At 43.4% G+C, this 26,977-nt stretch overlaps 1 protein-coding gene across 3 annotated transcripts in view; it reads right to left on the reverse strand.

The window, feature by feature from the left end:
- The window catches only part of LOC135459271 (protein FAM219A-like), a 298,061-nt gene that overhangs the window by 263,006 nt on the left and 8,078 nt on the right, over positions 1–26,977 (reverse strand). Inside the window, exon 2 of one of the 3 annotated variants that reach the window (XM_064735048.1) lies at positions 15,995–16,049. The exons of the other annotated variants lie outside the window; for them this stretch is intronic. The gene's annotated coding sequence lies outside the window, so the exon portion shown is untranslated. The remainder of the gene's footprint in view (positions 1–15,994; positions 16,050–26,977) is intronic. 3 annotated transcript variants of the gene reach the window in all.

Raw genomic sequence — 26,977 nt, forward strand, 5'->3', positions numbered from 1 at the left:
GAGAAACAACTGCTCACTTTGAAAATTTTAAAAGGTTTATTAAACCTTAACAAAAATAAAACAAAAGGACAAAATAAGGAAAAACTGCAGTGCTGGGAACTGCCTTCATGGCTGCCTACCACGTGGCCAGTTCATCTTCAAGATGGATGCTGAGTTTTTTATATACCTGGGGGGTTTCATCAGCCAACCCTGACCCCTCCCAAAGTCTGTCAGTTAACTCTTCTTTGCCATTTATTGGTGAAGACTGCTTTCTTGTAACTTGATTGGAGGGTCAGGTGTTGCAGTGTGCTGTAATAGCCTGTTTTAAACTTCCGGGTCCCTTCCCCAGGTGTGCCAATACCCCTCTTCCCCTTCCCCCCTCGCCCCCTGCTGGGCTGTCAATCAGTTTTAACATTCCAGCAAGGCGTCGTGTGGTTCGGCACTTTCAAAGGATGCCCCTCAGGCCCAGAGGTCATTGGTCTGTCTAGGTGTCATCCTCCCCTGAGACCCCGCCCCTCCCACCTGGTTGGTGGCTCACCTGTCCCCTCCCCCTGCCCCGGGAGCTTAAAAGGTGAATCAGACCATGCGGTTGGTATTCTGTTGGAGCTGTTGCCAAGATTCAGACCTGTGTGACCATGGAATAAAGCTCTGGATATAACCCTCCAGCAGAATCCATCTCCTTTTCCTCCTCACCATTCACCTGAAGCCTTCTTCCTGAGGTAAACGGAGTTCCTAACAAGCCTGGACTTGTTCGGCTGCCTAGCTGCAACCACCAGCAAGCTAAAGGTGTCTCTGGGGTGATATACCACAGTTGCCGCCTTTGGCCCAGCAGCAAGGGTCAGACTGGCCCAGGCACAATCTAACTGGTAATACTGGGATTCATATTCCAATAGTCAGGTGTTTTCATGTCCCACCCCCTTAGCAACAAGCTTTTTCATTCCCAACCGTCCCATGCAAGGGGCACATGTGCATGCCTACTCTCTACCTGTCCTAGACAACCCAGGCTGTCTGATGATAACAATACGGGGGGGGGGGGGAAGGGGAACTATGGGGAGAACAGAGGACATCTAAACTACAATAACATAACTATATGTCACTAAAGCTTTTCTTAATATTCACACAATAGTTATCTTTTAATTGAGAGAGCCAATCATCTCATTATCCATCAATAATACTACCAACTCCTGGGTTCCATCAGTGTTCACTCAGATAGAAATTCCAAGAGTAGGGAGGATCAAGACATTTGCTTGCTTTGTGTTCGGCCTTAAAAACTCTTTGGCCTTCCTGCTTCAAGTTGTGTTAGAAAGTATGTTTCCTAGCTGATTTCGGTCTCAGTACAAAAATTGGCAGACCTACTGTTTGTCTTAAAGGCATTAGTATCAGTAGCAGAGTATGCCTCTGAGACCCGTCCACAATAGGCACTACCCATATGCTCTTTATTTTGATCTCTATTCTCTTTATCTGTCCCTACCTTGATGTTATATGGGGGTGAAAAGAAGGAAACTAACACTCACACATGTTCAGGTTCATCCCCTCCACAACATACAATCCCCTTGCTTTACACCTCCTTCTCAATACATGGTTGTCGCCCTGATTTTTAAAGATTTTCTAAGCCTTCTGATGTTGACATTCTTGTAGCAAACTTTCTCTCACACTTGCTGTAAATAACTCATTGTTTTGCATTCTTTTATGGAGGAGAAGAAATTTGATGGACTGTTGGTTTGTCCAGTGTCATTGGAGAGGTGGCACTGTCACCCTCCAATCCACTGTCACTTTTGGAAAACTATAAATGTTGGAGTCAGAAAATAAACTTCCCTTTTCTTCTTCACCTTGAGAGCAGTGGTGTGTGCTTGTGTTCTTTCATGTCCTATAGTGACACATGGTATCAGCATATTCCCCCCCAATTTACACTTTTTCTGAATACCTGGATCTCTATACAATGTCATAAAAGCATAAACATAAAAAACATCATCCCATTTACGAAGTCAGTGCCAAGCAACATCAACTGTAAGATTTATATTAAACTGCAATAACACATGTTCCCCATTGTCCAATTTATTAGGTGGTCACTGTTGATAACAATATCTCTTCATTTCATCTTTAGTCATTTGGTTAGCCCCAAACTTATTCTAATTCTTCAAAATAAAACCCACAGGACTACAGAGAGCAATTATGGACTGTGTGGATACTATACTTAATAAGACCTTTTCTGCTTCTCACACAACCCCACCAGCAAGTAGGCTGGGGGTGCACAAGAAGTTGGGAGGTTATAGCCAGGACAGCTAACCCAAACTGACCAAAGGAATACTCCACACCATATGGCATCATGCTCAGTATATAAAGAGGGGAGGGAAGGAGGAGGTAGGGGAAGACATTTGGAGTGATGGTGTCTGCTTCCCAAGTAACCGCTACATGTGATTAAGCCCTGCTTTCCCAGAGATGGCTAAACACCTGCCTGCCCATGGGAAGCAGTGAATTAATTCCTTGTTTTCCTTTGCTTGCATGCATGGCTTTGGCTTTACCTGTCTTGTACGAGAACAACAAGGATTCATTTGTGAAAGTAACACCATTCATGCGCAAGACATTTGTCTTGATAATGAACGAAATGTTTGTCAGTTTTAAATACATCCTGATTAAACCCTTGATACCATACTTGCATATATTGGAAAAGGACATGCTTGTAGAAAACCGCTTGTTTTACTTGGAGAAACTGGTTGCCCATGGCTTGGATGGGCATACTCTGCTGTGTAAAAAACTAGCTGGATGTCCAGGCCCAAAGAGCAGTGATGAATGGAGCTAAATTCAGTTGGTGGCTGGTCACAAGGGATGTTTCCAAGGGCTCAATATTGGAGACAGTTCTGTTTAATATCTTAATTGATGGTCAGGACGAGGGGATTGAGTGCACCCTGAGTAAATTTGCAGATGACACAAAGTTGGGTGGGAGTGTTGATCTGCTGGAGAGTGCGAAGGGTCTGCAGAGAGATGTATGTAGATAGGCTGATTGATGGGCCAAGGCCAATTGTATGAGATTTAACAAGGCAAAGTGCTGAATTCTGTACTTGGGTCACAAAAAACCCCATGTGTTGGAAAGGATGAAAGTTTGACAAGAAAGTCTCACAGATATGTATGCTTGGCAGAAAGATTTTTGAATGTAGAATCTGAAGAAGGAATAGAAATGGAAGCAAGTTTTGATATAGAAGAAAAGAATTGCTGAGCCAGTCTTACTGGATAACCAAGAAGGCAAAGGGTATGTTAGTTAGAAGGGGTTTTTACAACTTAGAGCAAAGGATAAACCCACTTCAAAAAAGATGTTTTTACCAAGCAGAAAGATAGCACAGGCAAACAAGACTGCCAATGCTGCAAGTAGAAAAAAGGTCTCAGAATTTTCCACTGCAAGAAAACTGAAAGAAAATTTCTAGCTTAAACTGTAATGTACTAACTTTTAGTGATTGGAGAATAGTAACATGAATATGGTAATTATAGTAGTTTTGATAGGCTGTTGCAGAATGGTCCGTTGTTGAGGATGAGCCATTTGTCGGGTGCAGGGAAAACTCGGGCACTCAATATGAGTGATAAGCAAGTTCCATTTATTGAAGAGAGCATCAGACACTTATACAGCAAGTAATAAGCTTATGAATATTCTGTAAGCTAAGCGATCTATTGGTTAAACTATACCATCAACTCTTCCTCATTCCTTTGGGCTTACATTCTCTATTTCCCACATCTCTCAATCTACTTGTTATCATACCCAGCTAGGCCCAAGGACACGCTATCTTGCAGGTGCAGGACTTTGAATTAGCCACGGCCTTGTACTTTTCCAGTCTCTAGTCAGCTAAATTCCCAACATTTCCCCTGTTTTCTTTTGGAAGAAGCAAAGTTCTATGGGCTAACTGTGTCACACTCATTGCAACACAAGAATAGGCAATTCTAATAACTATTACATTACAAGCAGTATTCTCAACTAGCAAGGTTTCTCTCTTACAAGGGATCTAAGCTAGGGAGACAAACCAAAAAGGCTATAACTATTTATAGGATATGCTATACGACAGATGCAAAAAGGATTCTATGTGCTACAAGGCTCAAACAAAACTCAGGTGTGCTAATACAACCTACAAAAATAAGCTAAAGGAGCAAAATGTGCGCAGATTTCATCTGTGTCGATTGTCTGGTAAGTTTGCTTTCCATCTTCAAACAGCAGATATACTTCAAACAGAAACGGCTCTACTCACAAATGCTTCTGATTGTCTCTTTTAACTAAAGTTTCTCTGATGTTCACAACAACACCTTGCGCACAAGTCATAAAATAAACGCCTATCATAAAAGCATAAATCTATCTAACATCACTTAAATTTAATAGCACTTAGACTTAAAATACTTAAAATATTTAAACTTAACAGAACTTAACATCGCTTAAACTTATTTTTACTTAAACTTAATAGAAATTAAACTCAACAGAACTTAACTTAGCAGAACTTAAGTTTAACAGACCTAAACTTTAACAAAACTTAACCTTAACAGAACTTAAACTTAACAGATTTTCAAATCAACAGAACTTACATGTAAAATCACTTAAATTTAACAGAACTTAACTTTAACAGAAATCAACTGACTTTAAATTCTACATAACTTAAACCTAATATAATTTAAATGTAACAGAATCTAACTTCACTTAAACTTAATAACACTTAAACTTAACAGAAATTAAACTGAACAGCACTTAAACCTAACAGGAGATAAACTTAACAAAACTTAACCATAAGAGGATTTAACATTTAATGGCACTTAATAGATAATTTAACTTAAACTACTTAGCAACGGATAAAACTTACTATAGAAATAGAATATAGCATTTACTATAACTTACTTACAGGCCTGATTCTAAAATACTAAGCTAAAACAACTTTCTTCACGTGTTTGCTACAGCATTTTTATACTTGAATGCACTTAAACATAAGGAGTTTGTTCAAGGTATAGCTGTGGAAAAATTCTTTTGATTTCAGTGCTTCCTTTTACCTCTACCACGTCCAAGCAAAGCTCAAAGAATACAAAAAGCACACTTATTACATTTTACTTATACAATCGCTTTAACATATCTTTAACATTTTTAAATTTTTCAAAATACAATTTCAGAGTTTGATGTTCTACCGACTGAGTTATCTGGGCTTCTGATGTTTAAAGTCTATCTTAATACAGGTGATTTTGACAGCATAACGGATGCTAAGCCAAATCGGCCGAAATTTGACCCACGCATTCACTACGCTGATTTCTCTTTCAGAGTCTCTGCCAGGAAGAACAAGAAGTCTTTTTAACTTAGGTAAGGAACGTCTTGATAGTAATGCTCCTTGGTGTCGCTTGCGGCTGCGGGGCGCAGGGAGAAGCGCTCGCGCTGGAAAAGCGCTCTGGTCCCGCGCCGCTTGTGTCGGAGCGGGGCGACCCCCCCGCACTGGGCTTCTTGTTTCGTGAGACTCGCCAGCAGCGTGCGCCGCACCCAGCACTGCACCCGTGGCGGCGCAGGTCGCTCCCCCCTGCGGCGGCTCCGCTCCCCCCGCGGCAGCCTCCGCTACCGCCGCTGCAGCGCAGCATCTCAGGCGAACTGCTCGCCGCGGCTGCTCCCCATGGCGCAACGCCCATGCCGAGTTCAGAGTGGCACAGCCCCGCAGGCGCCCCGAGCCGCGGCTGCTGCTGCCATCACAGCAGAGTCACTGATTTATTGTGCGTATACTTGCAGTGCCAGAACCACAACGCACGTTTTTGCAAGTCTATATGCAGCAATCTCGGGACTTCTCTTCCCAAGTCGACAGTCTATAGTCCTCGCTTTTCTAAAAAGCATTTAAAAAGGATTATATGCCGCTTGTCCCTGTATTACCTTTTAACCTGTCATTCATTCAGCGTGCTGCAGCCTTTCCAGGATTTCGATGGCATTCAGTCAGCTGGACTCTCCTGTGAGGTCACCAGGGCACCGAAGCCTGCCCTTTCGCCTTTTTCCAGGTTTCCCATATGGGGTCGCCTGAGACGCGGAGCCCGCTTTTTGTGCCTCCCGGGCTGCGTCGGGACTGACACCAAAATACTGCACTGACCGTGGCACGCAGGGGTCCATAGGGTCGCTGTTCAGGCGCCATTTGTAGCAGAATGAGGCCTTTGTCGGGGATGAGCCATTTGTCGGTGAGGGGAGACTCAGACACTCAATATGAGTGATAAGCAAGTTCCGTTTATTGAAGAGAGCATCAGACACTTATACAGCAAGTAATAAGCTTATGAATATTCTGTAAGCTAAGCGATCTATTGGTTAAACTATACCATCAACTCTTCCTCATTCCTTTGGGCCTACATTCCCTATTTCCCACGTCTCTCTGTCCACTTGTTATCATACCCAGCTAGGCCCAAGGACACGCTATCTTGCAGGTGCAGGACTTGGAATTAGCCACGGCCTTGTACTTTTCCAGTCTCTAGTCAGCTAAAATCCCAACAATAGGCTATAGGTAAAAGTTAAGGTATAGATTGGTTCTACTGTTTTAAGATGCTCAGCAAAGAAAAGTATATAATGCATTGTAATCAAAACTAAAGAATCTCCAGGCTTGCCTGCAGCTGGAGCTGACAGCTGTAGGCACAGGCTCTGTCACCCACAACCTTGGACTGCTGTAACATCTTGGATGTAATAAACTGCATTTTAAAGAGTCACCTGGAGTCTCGCATCTCTCATTCAGGCTCTTTATCCCATGGAATGCTACAGGATTGGGTAAGAGTGGCTCAAAAGCTGCCTGGTAGAAAAGGACCTAGGGATGCTGGTTGACAGCCAGCTGAACATGACCTAGCAGTGTGCCCATGTGGCCAAGAAGGCCAGTGGCATCCTGGCTTGTATCAGAAATAGCATGGCCAGCAGGGCTAGGAAAGTGATTGTCTCCCTGTGCTTGGCACTGGTGAGGCCACACCTCAAATACTGTGTTTGGTTTTGTGTCACTCACTACAAGAAAGACATTGAAGCACTAAAGCGTGTCCAACGAACAGCAACAAAGCTGATGAAGGGTCTGAAGAACATGTCTTATGAAGAGAGGCTGAGGGAACTGGAGTTGCTAAGTCTGGAAAAAAGGAGGATGAGGGGACACCTTATTGCACTCTACAATTGCCTGAAAGGATGTTGTAGGCAGGTGGGTGTCAGTCTCCTTTCCCAAGTAGCAAGTGATAGGACAAGAGGAAAGTGGTTGAGTCATCATCCCTGGAGGTATTTAAAAGAAGTCTAGATGTGGCACTCTGGGACATGGTTTAGTGGTGGACTTGGTAGCACTAGGTTAGTAGTTGGACTCAATGATCTTAAAGGTCTTTTTCAACCTAAATGATTCTATTCTATGAAAGAGTCAATTCTTGACAGTTAAACTTCAGTAAAGATGTATTTATAAGGCATTTTCAAGAAGAGTTGGATGTCCTTGTCCTGGGGTGACGTTATGATGCTTGTATCCCCATTCATCTGTTCTGTGCCTTTAAGACCGGCTCTGAAGAGTGGAAGTTTTGTTTGGGTTTCTCTTATCAGGGACACAGAGACAAGCAGTACATAGGGCTGTTTTCACTTCTTGCTTTCAGCTTGCTGCTTTGCTTGCTCTCTTTTCTGCTCTCGCTTCTGCTCTGCTTTGGCCTCTGCTTATTAGCTAGTTCTAGCTAAACAGTCCACATCCCTTCCTGGACTGTTTCTCCTCTCCTGTTCCTGTGACCATCTCGAACCTGCTCCGGACTGGGACCCAGGAACACCAAAGGTTCGGCTGCAGCAGCTGCCCCAGCGCCGGAGGGACTGATGAGAACAGAGCAACCACCCCCGAAAGAGACTTTCTGATTTTGTCATCTTTCTCAGAGCGGTGTCATCGGGTATTGTTCATTTTGTGTGCTGGGGGGTGCTGGGCCAGTCAAATAAACAGGTTCTTTCCACCTCTCTCCAAGGAATTTTTTCCCGAACCGGTTGGGGGGAGGGGCCGTGTGGGTTTTGCTTTCTGGAGGGGCCCTCCTTTGCAGATTCTTTAACAAATTTGCCCTAAACCAGGACATCCTGTAACTCCTTTACCATACTGTTCCAGATTGCAAGGCAAGACGTATTCTATTACCAACTATATGGCATTTGTCTTTTGCCAAGTGGGCAGTTTGCCTTATCTCTCTCTCTGAGTGACTACAATCACTCCTCCCTAGGAAAGGGACAGCTGCTGATAACAGGATATTGAATGTCACTGCATGACTGATAAGAACTATAGCATCCCATTGTGAGATGCTCTGCCCAGAGGGAGGAGCCAAGCATTGCTACCCAGATATAATCTGGAGACTGGAATAACTGCAGGGCTTCTCCACTGGATTCCCCAGAGGAACAGCAGCTGCCTCTTGCTTCCACTGGATCATCGGAGGAAGACTACACCCTTTTCTACAGGATCTCTGCTCCAGTAGAACCACATCTGACACTCCAGGAGGACTGCAGCCACATTTCCAATTGGACTGCTACCAACATCCTGACCAACAGGGTGTCAGGTTGTATTCTGACTCGGTCAGAGTTGTTTTGGTTTACTGCATTGTTTATTTTATCCTTTTATTTTCTTCTCTATTAAAGAACTGTTATTTCATACTCCCATATTTTTGCCTGAGAGCCCCTTAATTTAAAATGTATAGCAATTCAGAGGGGTGGGGAGGGTTTACATTCTCCATTTCAGGGGAGGCTCCTGCCTTCCTTAGACTCCTGTCTTTCCAAACCAAGACACATACCCATTCCCTTTTATCCTAGAGTATGATTTAGATTCTGGTTTTGATCAATGTTTTCACACACACAGATTTAGAGAAACTGAATCACTAGCTAGCGGTTTCTCCTCAGCTTATCAGCTGCCAAAAATTCAATGTCAATCACATTCTTCTGTGTGGACTACAGCACTTCTTCACTTTGAGGGCAAAAAAGGAATTCGCAGTACCTTAAATCTGAGAACACCCTCACAGAGGTACACACGGAAACATTAAAAATCTCAAGTTAGACAACTGTGTGTAGGAGTGAAATAAAGAACTGATGAAAACACAAAAATAATTCCATTTAAGGAAGATAAAGATACTCAGTCCACCAAGAAAAAAAAGATCATTTACTTGCCAACCATAAAAGAGATTTGTTTGAAGGCAAGAAGCAGGAGAGGCCACCACCAAAGCAAGCCATTTCATACCAACTCAAAAGCTCCTCCAGTGCCTGTGGCAAACTTAGTGAAAAAACAAACATCATTCCCCTCCCCACCATCCTTCAGCTTTACTGCCAAAAATAACATTTCTTGGTCCCTAACTAAGAGGACTTTACATCTCACTTAGTAAAAGCAGTTTGGATATAGTCAGTATACTTGGCATGCATTTAAGAGAACATTTCTTCCCAGAGAAGCAATAAACTGTTATTCTGTGAATAAATAGTGGCTGTGTCCAAAAGCAGGTACTCTTTGAAGCTGAAGAAAACATCTACATAGAATTTCATTCTCTCCACCTTGCTAGCCTCAGAGTCAAAGGAAAGAAGCAAATGCTTGCTTTCTATTACATATTCCAAAATGGACACCAATCTGCTGTACAAGATTAAACCTGTTATGGTTTAAACCCAGCTCACAACTAAGCACCATGCAGCTGCTCACTCACTCCCCACACGCCAGCAGAACAGGAAAGAGAATCAAAACTTGTAGGTTGAGATAAGAATAGTTTAATGATTGAAATAAAATTAAAATATAATAATAGTAAATATGTTTAAAAATAAGATTAGAAAAACCCAAGAAAAAACAAGTTATGCACAATACAATTTCTCACCACCTGCTGACTGATGCCAAACCCCATCCCTGAACCCTGGTCAGCCCCTCTTCCAGGCAACTCCCTTTAGTATATATACTGGGCATGATGCTCTGTGGTGTAGATTTTTTTGACCATTTCAGGTCAACTGTCCTAGGTGTGCTCCCTTCTAGTTTCTTGTGCATCTGCTCACTGGCAGAGCATGAGACACTGCAAAGTCCTTGACTCAGGGTAAGCACTACTTAGCAACAACTAAAACATGTTTATCAACATTATTCTCATACTGAATCCAAAACATAGCACTGTACCAGCTACTTAGAAGAAATTAACTCTATCATGGACAAAACCTCAGAAAGGAGAATAACAGTCAGGGAGACCACACATGGCTAGAGCTGGAACTGACAGATTTACTAGTTGCAAGTGGCTGTATCACTACAACGTCAATTTTATAGTGACAGAATAACCTCACAGGGACCTTATTTTCAGAATGGCACAAGACTTCACTGAAGATGTATGCTGTGAGTGTATGAGGAAAGAGGTGCATTTCTACAGACTGTGGAAAGCAACAGATCTGCACAGAAGCCCAAAGACAACTACTCCAGCCAATGTCTTAAGATGTCTGGAAAAAACAGGTACACCTTCATGACTGACTCCAAGTCCTGCCATTAGCCAGCTCCATTCTTAATCTCCAACTCCACAGATCAAATCAGTGATGAGGTCCAGTCTTCTTCTCTTACCACATTCAGTCTTCAATTTCAGAGCAAGGATGATACAACTCAAGAGTGAAAGAGATATAGTAATGTCCTGAGTTGGGTATATGATGCTTGTATCCCCAAAAATCTGTTCTGTTTATGCTGAATAGTAAGTTTTGCACTTTTAAGACTTGTTCTGAGAGCAAAGGGGGGAGAGAAGTGCGTTTCTTAGCTAAGAAACTTAATGATCTTGAATTTTATAAGGAACTGCATTGAAAATAGTTAATAAATTTGTTTCTGAGACTTTGCTATCTTAGTTTTTATAATCTTGTTGCTTTAGCTGTTCTTAGTTTTAGTGAATGGATAACTTTGTTCTAATAAAATAAGGATGTTATGGGAAAGAAGAGAGAGTAACTCAGGCTTAGACTGATTAATGTGTTATACCTGTGGTAAGGAAAAGTAGCTATACATCACAAGTTTTAGTCAAAAGAGAATTGTTTTAGCTAGAGAAGCCTTAGAGTTATTTTATAACTAGAGATTAATTAGATGTCTAAATAAGAAATTAGAACAATAAAATAATAAATGGGACATCACAAGAAGAAAAAGCACGTGTGAGGCTTGAAAGGCCATGTGGAGGATGGCATGACAAAGATGATGGTGATGAAGTAAGAGATCTTCCCCCGACCCCTTCTCAAAATTACCAGAAAAGAACGTTAGATGGCAATACTGCTTCACAGAAAAACAGCGAGAAGAAACATGATACGTCTGTATCTGACAAAATAGCTGGCTGAACTCAGCAAAAGGAGGATAAAAGTTGCAGTGTATATAAACCCCTCTAAGTCTTTGTTTCATCAGACATCCTTGGTGAATAAATGACTGCTTGTCCCCGATACTGGCCAGTGTCATTATTAGGGATATTACTTGAACAACTCATCAGTTGTTGAAGTTTGAACTTTTTGGTTCTCTCTGATTGAAGAGGCTGCATATACCTTACAGTCCATGTAGGCAAGCTGAGGGCTTTCCTTGAATGAAAGCTTTCAGAATTAAAAAGCACACGTTCCCCTCTCTCACCCTGGCATTTTGCTCACTTTGTCTGACCCCAGTGATAGGTAATGCAGCTAAATCAGAGAACCAACCCATGCCAGCATCAGTTGCCCCTATACACAAGAAGAAATGGACATGAAAGACAGGTCATTTAGTAAAGGAGGATGAAGCAGGGCCATCACAGGAATAGGAGGAAAAGACAGAACCAGAACAATAGGTAACCACTCAATCCTTATCCTTGAGTGAGCTGCAAGACATACTAAAATATTTCAGCCATCATCCAGGTACACATATCATCCCTGCATGAGAGCAGACAGGTGATAACAGTGCTAACAGTTTGGAATTAAAAGATAGAGAAGCCAAGCAGCTGGGATCACTTTCTAGTCAAAAAGGCATTGACAAGACAATTGGAAGAAGGACAGGAGTCCTTAGCTCCTGGAAGCAACTCCTATCAAGCAATAAAGGAAGATGTTATATGTCATCCAGGCAAGTAGAATGCAGTAAAGAAAGGTAGCCAGTACCTGAGAGAATTAGTGTCATGGTTTGGAATGGAAGGAAAATTTGGGGAAGTGATGCAAAAGCTTTTTGTGTAACTGACAGTCGGTTGAACCACTGAGAATCTGGACACACCTCTTTGAAAAAGACATGTAAAGACAAAAAAAAAACGGGAACCTGCTCTTTCTTTTCCGGTTGGTGAGGAGGTGGCAGGCCCCGGCCCTGGCCCCCATCTCGCCCAGGCCGGGCCGGCTGGCCCTGCCACGGGCCGGGCCCTATCCTCCTTCCCGGGCCGCCCGCCGGCCCCCTCATCAGCCCCGTTATGGCTGGGCCGGGGCCCCAGCAGCTGCAGAGCAGGAAGGTGGAGGGGAGGCTGCAGAGCCCAGGCCGGAGCAGGGCTGGCTGCGGCTGTTAAGATCTTGCCTTCAGGCCTCCTCCCCCCAGAGTGGCTGAGACCAGAGGCCCCTGCAGCCCGTGCAGAGTGGCCCTGCGGCGGGAATTGAACACAGAGAAAAACAAAGACCAATCATGAGGCCGATCCTAACACAGTCCCAGCCGCGGCTCCTGCCACAAGTTACCAGCAGGTCGGGTATGCCCTAGGCAGGATGTTAATCCTTCCAGTGCTTCAAGCCTCCCTCGAGAGTGAGAAAGGAACAAGATGCAAGCATGTAAAGGAACAACATGAAGACATCGAGGTCAGTGAGTGTGAAAAATGTGTATTTTATGATTGGCTTTTCACAAATATTTAAATGAATATTATATGTGTTGTGTTAGAAAGTAATGCTGTATTAATTCTCTTAAGTAGTGTGGCAAATATAGTTTTAGGTTATAACAAAATGTTAAAATAGATACTATGCTGTGTATGATACTTTTTTTTCTAAAGAAAGGAGGACTTGCACTGAGATAGCAATCACAGGACACCTAAATCTTTCAGAGAAAGGGAATTTATTGCCCCATTATCAGGAGAAACTAACTTCTTCCCACCTCGCACAGTCAGGATGACGCCGTTAGGCTTATGAGGAAGAAGTTGACGATGACCAGACAGAATCCTGTATTTGAATGGAATTTATGCATCATGTATGAGGTGTATGACTATGCAACAGGCTATTGTTTTTAAGGGTTAATCCTTTGTTAACAGGTGTCCTTTTTCAGGCTTATGCTGCCCAGAAAAAAGGTACCTGGATGTCCGTAACTCTTTGTGTCTATTGTCTCATACTGTCTCATATTGTCCTAATTCAAATTGTCCAAATTATTATTACTCTAATTGTATTACTATTTTTATAACCATTTTATTACTATTAAACTTTTAAAATTCTAAAAACAAGTCATTGGCGTTACTCACAGTGAGGAAGAAGTTAAGTCCCAGATGGGAGGGAGGAGAAGGTGCCTTGGTCTTGGGGATGAAATCCTCTTGTAAGCTATGGAGAAAAGACTATTTTTTTCCTATAATGCATTAAACTATGGGGAGATGAAAGTGTTCAAATTAATACTGAGCAAAGACCTCCATGCTAAGGTAAGCAGATGTTGAAATAGCTGTGATCCTATGAGAAGTTTGAACAGAGAAAGAGAGTAGTCCTGTGCTTCCAGGAGAAGATTTCTGTTCCCAGGCATGAAGATGATTTTAGAAATAGATAATGAGAACTTTTGCCTTTGAACAGCTCATCTTTAGAACGATACTCCATAAATCAACATGGCCCATCAACAAGCTGTGGGAAGGCTTGTGGAAATGGGAAGGATTTCATGATTGCAGGGTTCCCAAGGCGGCTGTTATTCTTGACAAAACTGAGAGCCACGAGAGAACTGTTTTCTTTCCTCTTGTGGAGGAATCTCCATAACCTTAACAAGAGGGACTTCTCTCCCTAAGTGAACTGAAGAAAGACTATTCTAGAGGTGGTAAACTGACTGGAAATTTTAGGTTTGGTTTCTTTACATTGTCAGTGGGAAAGAAAAGGTTGTGGGGGGAGGAGAAGTGGTCTGAAGGCTTTGTTTTGATTCTTACGACTTTTTCTTTTAGTTACTTTTAATAAAAATTTCTTTATATCCTTTCAAAGATTTGAGCCTGCTTTGCCTTTCTCCTAATTCTATCTCACAGCAGGAAGTGAGCGCCTTGGTGATTGGCCAGCACTGAAGCCCACCACACTCATCAGCACATTGGTTGGGAAATCTCAAAACTGGGGAAATCTGATATTGGTGAACCAAAACCACTACACGAAATTGGTGTTTCTGCCCAGTTTTGAACTGAAACCGCCACAATTAGCCATGCAAGAGATTATTTATTTTGACTCAAAAAATGTGCAGTTACCCACAGACCCAAAGTCCAATGACCCATGTGGTGGAAATTTTATGGGAGCGCATCATTGTTGCACACCAAACCACTGGCAACAACAGTAACAATGGGCCACCAATGGTGGATGAAGTGGGTCACAAGCTCCAGGAATACAATGACAATCTCTCTTCCTCCTTTGTCTTGGCTGTGGAGAAACTGGTCCGGCAACTCAAGAGGATAGATCCTACTCCCTCCCTACCTGTATGGACCAGCATCACAGCCATGAACACTAAGTGTCCTCCCACTCGTGAGGAAGGATATGGAAAGTACACACCACAGGGTACTCTGTGATTTTACCTGTGAGACCATTGAGAGGACATGAGTAAGTGGGATAGAAAACCTACTTTGACCCTAGAGGCATGAGTATGTTAATTGCAGGGTGGTAAAAAGGCTGATTTTACTCCTGACCCTCTGGAAAGCAATTCTACTGCTACAGGAAATGGAGAATCCTATGACCAGTAGGAGAGGAACCCTGCCTCAAGCCAGGTAGAGGGACAGCTGGGTTTACTGCACTCTATGAATCAGAGGGCCTGGAAAATTAGACCCATGGGGTATCCTTATCCTGTGGATCTCTGGTAGATACTGGTGTATTTACTGCCCATCTACTGCACAGTGTACCATAATGCCATCAAGCTATGCAGAAGCAGAATCCATTTGCATTTCTGGAGTGACAGGAGTATCCCAACAGCTGACTGTTACCTAGTCTCGTGGAGGACCCTTCTGTTGTGGGGTTTCAGAAAGCTGAGGAACTATAGGTGCCCATCTCTACCATAATGGTTTACTGGTAGCACACCAACTGGGATTCTGTCATTCCCATCCTTAGGCTGATTCATCAACTGGAGAGCCAAGGAGTGATCAGCAGGACCTGCTTGCCCTTTAATAGTCCCATACGGCCAGGGTGAAAGTCAAATGGAGAATGTAGACTAAGAGTAGATTATTGTAGCCTTAATGAAGTCACACCACTGCCAAGCACTGACATACCAGACATGCTGGAACTTCCATATGAGCTGGAGTCAAAGGCAGCCAAGTGGTATGCCATGATTGATAATGCTAATGCACTTTTCTCCATCCCTTTGGCAGCAGAGGGTTATTCACAACTGTAGTGAAACAATCAAGTTTAGCCACAGCCCCGTAGAGAATCTGAAATGCTGACACAGTAGCAAAGAACCTTCCTGAATCCAGGGACATCCGCCCTATAACCTATCCCTATAGCCATGTAAGGCAATATGTTGTTAAACGTACTATTGGTCACTTATGGTCCCTCTAACACCTTGCCATTGGTCAGGATTGGATCCGGGCCAAGAGTATAAAAGTAGCATACTGTACCCCTACTAACTCGGAAGAAGAAGAGCTGAGACCCTTCACAAACCCCTCCAATAAAGCCATACTCGTGGAACAGCCAGTGTCTTCTGCTTCTCCTCTCTCTACCGCCTGCTGGAGCCTTAGGCCAAGGGAAAGCTACCTAGCAAGCAAAGCTGAAATCATAAGAGCTGCCTAATCACTAAGAGCTGAATATTCCCTGCTTGCTAGGGGCTGACCTGCGGCCTTGGTCTGAGCGAGCTGGCTTCTGGCTCTCAGTCCCCTTGGGGGCTGAGCTCTGGAGCTGTAATAGCCTGCTCTAGGATAAGACCAATTAAGGTTCGTTTACACTACACCTGGAATTGATTGCCCAGAAGTGGAAACAGAGGCCTACCTTCTGCCATGGACTGATCCAGACTGCACTGAAACAGGGCAAACCTCCAGAATATCTGCAAAACATTGATGATAATATCGTATGAGGCAATACAGCAGAAGAAAATCTTGAGAAAGGGAAGAAAATAGTCCCAATCATTCTGAAAGCCAGTTTTGACATAAAACAAAGTAAGGTCAAAGGACTTTCACAAGAGATTCAAGTTTTTAGCAATAAAATGGCAAGATGGACATCATCAGATCCCAATGGATTTGATTAACAAGATACTAGTTGTTGGAGACTGTGGGGAGGAAAGGGTTAAAAAAGGAAGATTGGTAAAGAGAGTTGTGCTCAAGATGACCTTGCAGCTGGGGGGTACTAAGAATATTAAGGCTGGGAAAATTCACTGTTGTTTCTATCTTGAGAAGTCAGATAAGATAATGCTATAAAAAGACCTAAAAGCATTCTTCACAGGCCTAGGCCTACTGTGAAGTCAGGGGGGAAGGGAAATAAGAAGCTTGTAGATTGTAAAACACAGCCTTGTGAAAAATTGTGCCTGTGCCAGGCCTTTGATATGTGAGACCGAGAACAGCCTGAGTCCTTTTTGCCCCTGCTAAAATGACATAAGCTTAGCAGTGTATGGGTCCCTATTTTGCCAGCAAAATAATGGAATAAATCCTTTCTTCACACTTCACCTGTGGATCTGGCTGGACAGCAGCCAGGCAGAGAGGGGCCTGGGCATACTGACTGACAGCAGACTGAACATGAGTCAGCAGTGTGTCCACACAGCCAAGAAGGCCAATGGCATCCAGGCCTGTATCAGGAACAGTGTGGCCAGCAAGACTAGAGAAGTGATTCTTCCCCTGTATTCTACATTGGTGAGGCCACACCTTGAGTACTGTGTCCAGGTTTGGGTTCCCCAATTTATGAAGGATGTTGAGACCCTGGAGGGTGTCCAGAGAAGGGCAGCAAGACTGGTGAAGGGACTAGAACACAAGTCCTATGAGGAGTGGCTGAGGGAGCTGGGGTTGTTCAGCCTAGAGAAGACATTCAGGGGAGACCATATCACTCTCTACAACTACCTGAAAGAAGGTTGTAGCCAGGTGGGGGTTGGCCTTTTCTCCCAGGCAACCAGAGACAATACAAGAAGACAGAGTCTTAAGCTGTGCCAGGGGAAGTTTAGGTTGGACATTAGAAAAAAGTTCTTCACAGAAAGAGTGACTGGGCCCTGGAATGGGCTGCTGTCTTAGGTTGCAAATGCAAGATGTGGCTGGGGAGTGTGTATTCTATTGCCATCTGTTAGATGTTGCAGTAGTATTAATCAAGTTACAATAAGCAGCTCAGATAGTCTGGTACCCTGGGGGCAGAAAGAATCGAGTCTACCCGAAGAAATGGGGTCCGTCACATGGGATAACTGTCTCAAAGCAACTAAAACCAACATGTCCTCTCATCCAACCCAGCGAGGAGCCAGCCTTTCCCTATAAATGGATGATGAAGAAGAAAACAGACACCAACTTTCCACCCCTCAAGAGTCTCACAACCACTTTACCCCCTGATAAATCACAGTTGTCATGTTCCAAAAATTTTAATGGAAGCACTAAGGTGTTACCATACAAAAGTTACAAAAATGGGCAGCTGTTTTTTGAGATATGCCCTGGAACTCATAGTACAATATTCATTGTGGATATTTGGGATTGTTAAGACCAAAATCAATAACCCTACAGTCAGTAAAGTGTTGCATTTCTGACTCAGGCAATTACTATTATGCATCAAGGAAGCATTAGTGTATGTGTTGCTATGTATCTTTTCAGTACTCTTGGTGATTATTGTTGCATTGTTTTGAGTAGGATGGGTAAGATCCAGGGGATATCCACTGAGATACTCATAACAAAATTAATTTGTCATAGGCAAATTTCAGTCGTGGGGTTCTTTAGCTAAAGTTCTGCCACTTGTCATCATTTTAAAAGATAAAAGTCATCTATTCTGGGTGTTAGATTTTTCTTTCAGGGATAAATGGGTTGCACTACTATTCTTGTGAAAATTCTTCTTACACTAGATGTCAATAAAGGCTTACTTAGGGGGGAAAAAGGGGTTGGGGTGAGGGTACACCCCCCTCTTTGAGGCTTAAGTAAATCATATAACAGTACAATGATCCTATGATAATTCAGCTGCCTAAAACCAAGATAAATGCGTTACAATGAACATTCGAAACCACAGACACCAGTCGATGTCCCTTCATCAGACATCGTGAAGCCATGTAACCAAAACAACTGATAACTACCTCATAGAAATCTGGGACTCTTAAAGTAACGGTTCATATAAAGACTCTATTTATTTACAAATTGCTTTATCTGTTAAGTTTGTTTTTTCTCACAGTTCTAAAGTTGAATATTTCAAAGTCATAAATTCAGCTTAGAGTTAAGATTTAACTTGCAACTTTGTTTACAAATTAATTTTCCCGTTTACCAACTGGTTTTCTGTTTATAGATTGTTTTTTCTAGTAGTTAGACTTTTCTTTAACAGTTTTAAGACTTGAGTGGTTTATTGTTTTTAGAGCTAAGTTGTAACTTGTAACCTAAACACTAAGAAATTCTTGCCTACAGACTCTAAACCAATATACTGCACCTTTAATGTATATAAGTCATACAAATTAAAACCATGTTGTTTTTCTGTCACCCTGTTTGCTTGGGATTCCTGCAAATAGGTTACAGAGAACAGATCACAATTTTTAGTAAAAACAAAACGGTGAGATGTTGCAGTAGTAATAATCAAGTTATAATAAGCAGCTCAGCTCAGCTCCATGGAGCAGCCTCTGGGCTGACTGACAGAAGCTCACAACCAATGGGAGCTCTCCTAGGATGCAGACATTGTATTGGTTCAGAGTCTAGGGGCACAGGAATAGACAAATGAGATGTCTCGACCTGGGAGTTTTGAATAAGCTATAAAAGGTGCTAGACACAATAAATGACGCTGTTTTCTGATGACCAAAAGGGAGTTCTGTCCTGTGTTATGTCTCAGACATATGAACATCACAGATTCAGCTGTAATAGTTAGAGGTGGGACAGTTATCTTCTATTAATTGGGCCACCTGTTAAAACCAGGTGGGGCAGTTTTCTCTATCTCTTCCACAACCCATCCTCCCTCTGGGGAGATAGCTTCTGTTAATGGGCCATTGAGTCTCACTGCATGACTGATAAAAGTACATTATCAGCGAAGGGGTGTCAGGGACAGATAAAGGTGATACAGAGACTCTATCATCAGAAGGCATGAAAAGGCACTTTATTATTAGAAATTCACAGTTCTTATAGAAACAATGGTGGACCTAAGACCTGATTGGCCTTTAGGAATCTTCTCTCACCTATTGGTCAAGAAGGGACAATTCCTTCTTGTAAACATCTTTGACAGAGATTGCTTGCCAGGTGCAGAGAATGAGATAATAATTCTTTTAATTCATTCTCTGAGCTTTCTCATAGCTTCTCAGGAAAATCCTGGGGGAACTATGTCTCTCTCTTGTTCAGAGGATATGTGATTACCACAGTACATCATCCCATTGTGAGATGCTCCACCCAGGGGGAGGATCCAAGCATTCCTACCTGAATATAATCTGAGATTTGGAACACCACAGGCAGCCTTTTCCCACTAGATTCCTAGAGGAACAGCTGTCTTCTCCACTGGATTCCCAGAGGAAAGACCAGCCCCCTCTACACTACCACTGGACCTTCAGAGGAAAACTACACCCTTCTACAGGACCACTGCTTCAACAGAACCACATTTGTCACTCCAGGAATACTGCAGCCACCATTCAATCAGACTGCTATCAACACCCGGACCAAATGGGTGTCAGGTCATATTCTGACTCTATCAGTGTTGTTTTGTATTACTGCATTTTTATTTTTATTTTCTTCCCTAATAAAGAACTGTTATTCCTACTCCCATATCTTTGCCTGAGAGCCCCTTAATTTCAAAATTGTAATAATTCAGAGAGAAAGGGTTTACATTTTCCATTTCAAGAAAGGCTCCTGCCTTCCTTAGCAGAAACCTGTCTTTTCAAAGTAGGACAGCTGCCCAGGGAGGTGGTGGAGTCACTGTTCCTGGAGGTGTTTCAGCAAAGACTGGATGTGGCACTAAGTGCCATGGTCTAGTTGACAAGGTGGTGTTAGGTCATAGGTAGAACTTGATGATCTCAAAGGTCTTTTCCAACCTAGTTGATTCTGTGGTCATGGTCACTCTGCCTGCCCAGAACTCTCCCAAGACTGCCAGGCACCTCCTCGCCGCATCCCCCCCTTCTCCTTCTCGCCTGAGATTTTAACACTTTTCTTGGATAATGGAAACCTTACAAATGCTGATCCACCTGGAGCTGAATGAGAAGAGAGAGATGAAATAGGAGGAAATGGGCCAGTGTGATGCAAGTTTGTGCAAGGGAAAGATGTCCAAAGAAGTTGAGAAGAATCCTAGGTGGGAGGAGATGATGGAGTGGCCTTGGGCTGGACTTTTCTTGTATAGCCATGGACAGAACCAGTTTTTTTCCTGTGACACAGAGACTGCATTTAGGGGGAGTCAATGGCTTGGAGCCAAGAGAGTGCAGTGATGTTATGTGAAGGAGTGGCATGAACAGAGACGATGGGTGAGGAGGGTGGTGGTGCCCTCAATCTTCAGAGAAGATCTCTGTTCTTGAGACCCCTCGGCCCCAGGGGGTGAATTTGGGGGGGAGGGGACAGGTGTCCCGAAAGTGAGAGACTGTGCTTTTTTTTGGAACTGGGCAAAGCATCCTTAAAAGGGGAACCCTAGAAGCAGCTCTGGTCCATGCGCAGTGGTGAGAGCACTGGACATGGAGCGAAGAGGTCAGGATGGCAGATGTTCTCCGGGCGGTGCCACATGTGACAGGAAACACACGAGGTTTCAACTGTGTTTCCTGGGGAAGCCTATGGTACAAGAGGGACTCCTCTCTCCTTGATGAACTGAGAATTGATTATCTGAGGGGTGGTGATGGACTGAGAGTTGGTGATCTGAGGGGTGGTAACTGAATTGAGACTCCAAGGTTTTGTCTTACTGTGATGTATTGCAAATTTGGTGGGGGGAGGAAGAATGTTTTTGGAAGGTTTTCATTCTGAGTTCTGTGTATGTTGCTTTTTACATATAGTTGTAGGTTAATAAAGTTTTTTTTCTTTATTCCTAAGTTGGAGCCTGCTTTGCTCTATTCCTGGTCACATCTCACAGCAGACACTAGGGACAATATATTTTCATGGGGGCATTGCGCCAGCATCTGACCATGACAGTCTTCTTTATCAAGTGATCCAGAAGAATTATTTCAAATGAGGCCCTGAGCAACAAGAAGCATTTGAACAATTTTAACAGGAAATAGTTCATGCAGTAGCCCTCAGGCCAGTCCAAACAGGGAGAGATGAAAAAAACCCTGTGCTCTACACTGCAGCTGAGGAGAATTACCCCACTTAGGGCCTCTGGTACTTGAGGTCAACCCCCAGGCTTTTGGACTAAGGGATGTGGAAGATCCAAAGCCTGATATACAGTCCAACTGAAGAAGAGATACTGGCATCTTATGAAGGGTTTTGAGCTGCTTCAGAAGTGATTGGTACTGAAGCACAGTTCCTTTTGGTACGCTAACTGCCAGTGCTGGGCTGGATGATCAAAGGAAGGGTCTCCTCTATACTCCATGATGCATAAGTTGCATCATGCATGTGGGTCACACTGATCAAAGCTCAAACAGGAAACCCCAGTCATCCAGGAATCTTAGAAATGATCATGGACAGTCCAGAAAGCAAAGATTTTGGAATGTTATCAGAGAAATACATAATGTGCTGTATTGGGTCTGACTGAGAGAGAGTTCATTTTTCCTTAGCAGCCCTCACAGTGTTGTGCTTTGCATTGGTAGCTGAAAGGGTATTGGTAACACACCAGTGTTTTGGCTACTGCTAAACAGCACTGTCCCTCTAACACTCCTTTCCCCCATCAAGGGGCTGGGAGGGGACTGATGCCTTAAGTTTTAGCTTTCATATTTTTCAGATTCTATGCTGTTTTAGTGTGTAGTTCTGAGTTTCATATTAAGTGTTGGTAAGCTCTCGTCACAGAGTAGGTAGACAAAATAATTCCTCTTCGAGCCTGGAACCAAGGACAACTGTGACAGTGGGGGTTTGGAGATTATATGTTTGGTTTCTGTCTGGAGTTGTTTGCCACCTGTCTTCCCACTTTTTCTCCGTGGCAGTTATGATAATTCCAGATTTTTCCCTGTCTATCCTCAAAAATCCTGCCTCTGCAGCTTGTCTGTCATAATTTGTTACACCCATTTATCCAGAAAATTCGCTGTTCCTTTCTGCCATTGGTATGTAACTTTCCCGCTCCATGTTATGTTTACATTTGTCCCCCCAGACCCCTCCTATCTAGCCATTGATTCGTTAGACGATGTTCTCCAGGGAATCCACCCCTCCTTCATAAAAGCTGCTGTTTTTCTATGTTTCCCACTCTTTGCCACTGCCCCCTCTTCGAGCCATGCAGCTTCTGTGCCCCACCTGCACCCACGTGGCACAACGTTTTGCAGCCTCGGCACTGCTCTCCACTGTGAGAAAGAACATCCACGCAGTGTGGCAGCAGCTACCCTGCTTCGGTGCTGCTCCTGCTGTGGGGAAGAACACCTGTGCAGTGCTGCCGCTGCCCGTGCAGCTCTGCCACTGCCCACGTGGCATTGCCACTGCCTGCATGGTGCCGCGTCACCTGCCTCACTTCGGTGCCGCTCCTGCGTGGGAAAGAAATAAAGCAGCTTGGAGAAGCAAGCAAAGAGTCCTTCCTTTTCCATTACTCTGATCCTTCGACATGGGTCCGCGTTTATCGGCCGCTCCCTGGTGGTCCGGGACCCCAGCCAGTGGCCGAACCGCGATCCTGCCTGTTGGTGGCTTAGGCGGGGTGTGGCCATTCCTGGTGTGTGTGCTGATCATCCTTCCCACAATCAGGACGCAACGTCGGAAAACCAATACAAATTTCCGGCCCAAGAGCATAAACAACAGTGAATTGAAGAGAGAAAAACAAAGAGGATGGAACTTCATACCTGAAGCTATAATTGGACAATTAACTCAAATATGCAAATGGACCAAAACTTATAAAAGTGTGAGACCTCGTGACTGGTTGTCCATTTTGTGACCATTTTGGGTTCATCTTGGGTGTAGCCCTGGCTAGGCTCTTGTACTGTCCAAAGTGTATCCATTGAGGGCCTTTCATTAAATACCTACTTTATTCTTTAGCTCTGTCTAGCCTCTGTTCTAGGTCAGCCTTCTCAAGGCATCAGGACAAGATCCTGGGAGAGGACACAACCAGGCCAGCTGACCCAAATTAACCAAAGGGATATTCCATATCATATGATGTCAGCTCAGATATAAAAGCTAAGGGAGAGAGGAGGAACAGGGGGCATTCGTTATTCAACAATGTTTGCCTTCCAGAGCAACCACTATGCATGCTGAAGCCCTGCTTCCCGGGAAGTGTCTGAACATCACTCGCTGATAGGAAGTAGAGATTAATTTTTCCCTTTGCTTATGCATGCACAAACTTTGGCTTGTTTTTTTTCTTTGCTTTAGTAAACTGCCTTATTTCAACTTACCAGTTGTTTTCCATCTTATTCTCTCTGCCCTGGCCCACTGGGAAAGGGAAGGATAGAATGGCTTAATGGGCACCTGGCACCCAGCCAAAGTCAAACCAATACATGTGCTGAAGAAACCCCATTGTATAAGAAATTACCAGACAGTAGGAAACAATATTCCTAGCTTACTGATGAGCTCTGCCATATTGTGGGAAAAGATGGAAAGTCAACAGCAGCTGTATAGAGTCCCCTATGACAAGTGGTGAAAACTGCTGGAGGTGAAGGTGTGTTGAGTCAGCTTGCAGAGCTGAAAGCTCTCCAGCTGGCTTTAGACATTGCTGAATGAGAAAAATGGCCAATACTTTCTCTCTACACTGACTCATGTATGGTAGCAAATGCCCCATCCCCATGGGGTGGCTGCAGCAATGAAAGCAGAATAACTGGCAGCATAGGGGTAATCCCATATGGGCTGCTGCATTGTGGAACGCTGCTGCATTGTGAAATGATATTGCTGCCCAGGTGACGGTCACTGTGGTGGTGCATCCCCCCCCCCCCCCCCTCAGCCCACACTATGATCTGAGAAATTCTCCTTAAGCCTCGGCCTTGATGAACAGCATCTGGACTAAGCTCCTCTTGAGCTTATCAACACTGTCTGCTCCCAGGAACTTTGGCTGTCTAACACGCTCATGTTTTTTAAGGAACAGCCTTGGAAACTTATTTTTCTTGCCTGAATAACAATCCAAGTGGAATAATATTTTTGTTATAGAACTTTCAAAGGAAGTTACCAACCTAAAATGCAACCAGGATGGGAAATTACTATGACTAAAGCCCACTCCTGCAACTCTATAAACAGTGGTCCAAAGTGAGACCCTTTGAGCTCTCCTGGACTGCAGCAGGCTGTGACCAGCAACCTCCTTCTGAGTGGGGCCTCTCAGAGCCACCGAACACTCAAGTTTGTCACACTGGGAGAATCACTGAACAATGCCGACAGATCCTGGGCTGATACCCCCCACTCCTCAAGGCTCAACCTTTCTCCTGCTGAAAAGATGCAAGTGCATCTGAAGTGAGTATTTCACTGAACTTAAGGGGAATTTTTCACAAGTACCTTGTACAAACACTAGGTTTGTGTGCATGCAAGTGTGCATATGCTATAGCAAATGTGCTAGGAATGCTGCTCTACTAGATTCTTAAGTACTTTAGATTTGTAAGTTAGGCCTGTAAGTAAGCTACTTTGTGGTATAATAAATTCTATATGAATCCTTTACTAAATTGTTTAACTTATCAATTAAGTTTTATGTTAAGTGCTGTTGGGCCTTTAGGCATAAACTGTTAATCAAATCCTGGCTCAGTTTAGCATGGGGATCTACCCTGAAGCTTGTGACTCAACAAGAGGGTCTTCTGTATTCCTTTTTATCCTTACCCTTTCATAGCCTTTTCTCTACCCCCCTCCAAGCCTCCACATAGATAGTTTTGGATTTATTTCAATTTGAGTTGATTGATTTTGGATTTTTGTTTTTTTCTTAGTGTGCTTTAACCATCTAGTTTTTGCAGATACCATTGCCAGTGATTCTTTAGGCAACCTTTAAATGTTCACTCACAACAGTCACGTAGATGCTTATGTACCCAAGAGTCAGGCCACTGAAGAATATCAGAATGACTAACAGGTGAATCAGGCCACCAAGATGGAATTATTTCTACCTCAGCGGGCCCATGGCACCTCAGGCCATCAAGGAAGAGATGCAACATATCAATGGACTTGTGATCAAGGGGTGGACTTTACCATGGACACTATCACACAGGGTATCCATGAATGTGAAATATGCACTGTAATCAAGCAGGCAAAGCAGTTAAAAGCCCCTGTGGTATAGAGGACAATGGCTGAAATATAAATATGAGGAGACTTGGCAGATTGACTATATCACACTCCCACTGACTATATCACACTCCCACAAACCTGCCAAGGCAAGCACCATGTGCTTGCAATGGTGGAAACAAGAGCCAGATAGCTGGAAACGTAACCTGTGCCCCATGACACTGGCCAGAACACTATCCTGGGCCTTGGAAAGCAAGTCGTACGGCAATGCGGTACTCCAGAAAGTATTGAGTCAGACAATGGGGCTCATTTTTGAAACAACCTCACAGACCCTTTGGCCCAAGAACATGGCACTGAGTAGGTATATCACATTCCCTATCATGCACCAGCCTCTGGAAAGATGGAATGATGTAATGGACTGTTAAAGACTACACTGAGAGCAGTGGGTGGTAGTACCTTCAAACATTGGGATACACGTTGAGCAAAGGCCACAGGTTAGTCAACACCAGAGGATCTGCTAATTGGGCTGTCCCTGCCCAATCAAAACTTTTACATACTGCAGAAGGAGATAAAGTTCCTGTAGCGCACAATACAAATATGCTGGGGAAAACAGTCTGGTTAATTCCTGCCTCAGGCAAAGGCAAATCCATCCATGGGATTGCTTTTGCTCAAGGACCCACGGGCACTTGATGGGTAATGCGAGAGGATGGGGAAGTCCAGTTGATAGTAAAAGGTTTTAAAATGATACAATTCGGGGAATTAGAAAGAAGCTAGACTTAGTGGGGCCCTGGAAAAATGTTAAAAATAGACTCTGAAAATATTAGGCTTTGTGTTTGCCAGATCATGTGAAATTGCACCTGTGTAAGCAGTATATGATAAATGATATAATTGTTAGATGTGATGATAGTTTCTCATGATTCTTCCTACAATTAAACAATAATTATATTAAATTACTAAACAATGTTAGAAGCTTGAGGGGGGCCACGAGGAGCCCATGCTTGGATGAAATCTATGTATACAATAGAACAATACAAGTTTAATAATTAACATGAAAGTTATATAACGATAGACTATAAAAACATGTTAATCCCGAACCCATGTCAGAGTCAGATTTGGGTTTGCACCCCTGACACCCAGAGCTCTTCAATAAAAGCACCTACATATAATCATTCTCGTGATTATGTGTTTCTGAACACTAACACAGTGTGTGCCTCAAAAGGATTCGATTTTCGATGAGAAGAGACAATGAATTTAACTATATGATGTTAATAACTATATAACACTATTATCACTTCTATGGCAGCTATATGCCCATCTGTGTCACTCTAGATTTGGGGATCCAAACACGACTCCCCTTCAGTCACCACATTAATGATGAATGAGTTGTGATGAAACCAAACAAGGGCAGCCTTGATGGAATCAGAACTGGCTTCAACATGTGATAAGACCACACACTGGTTTTCCTGCCTAAAAGACTGTTATGATAGAAGGATTCCAAGGTCATGGACTAAATGAACTCAGTAGACTTTTATAGGAATGGCCCATTGACTAACGAAATTAAATTATATCTGTGTGTATATCTATCAAAAGACAGGAAAGGCAATGGTGTAGT

This window comes from Zonotrichia leucophrys, chromosome W (assembly GCF_028769735.1).
Source record: "Zonotrichia leucophrys gambelii isolate GWCS_2022_RI chromosome W, RI_Zleu_2.0, whole genome shotgun sequence".
NCBI classification, from domain to species: Eukaryota; Metazoa; Chordata; class Aves; order Passeriformes; family Passerellidae; genus Zonotrichia; species Zonotrichia leucophrys.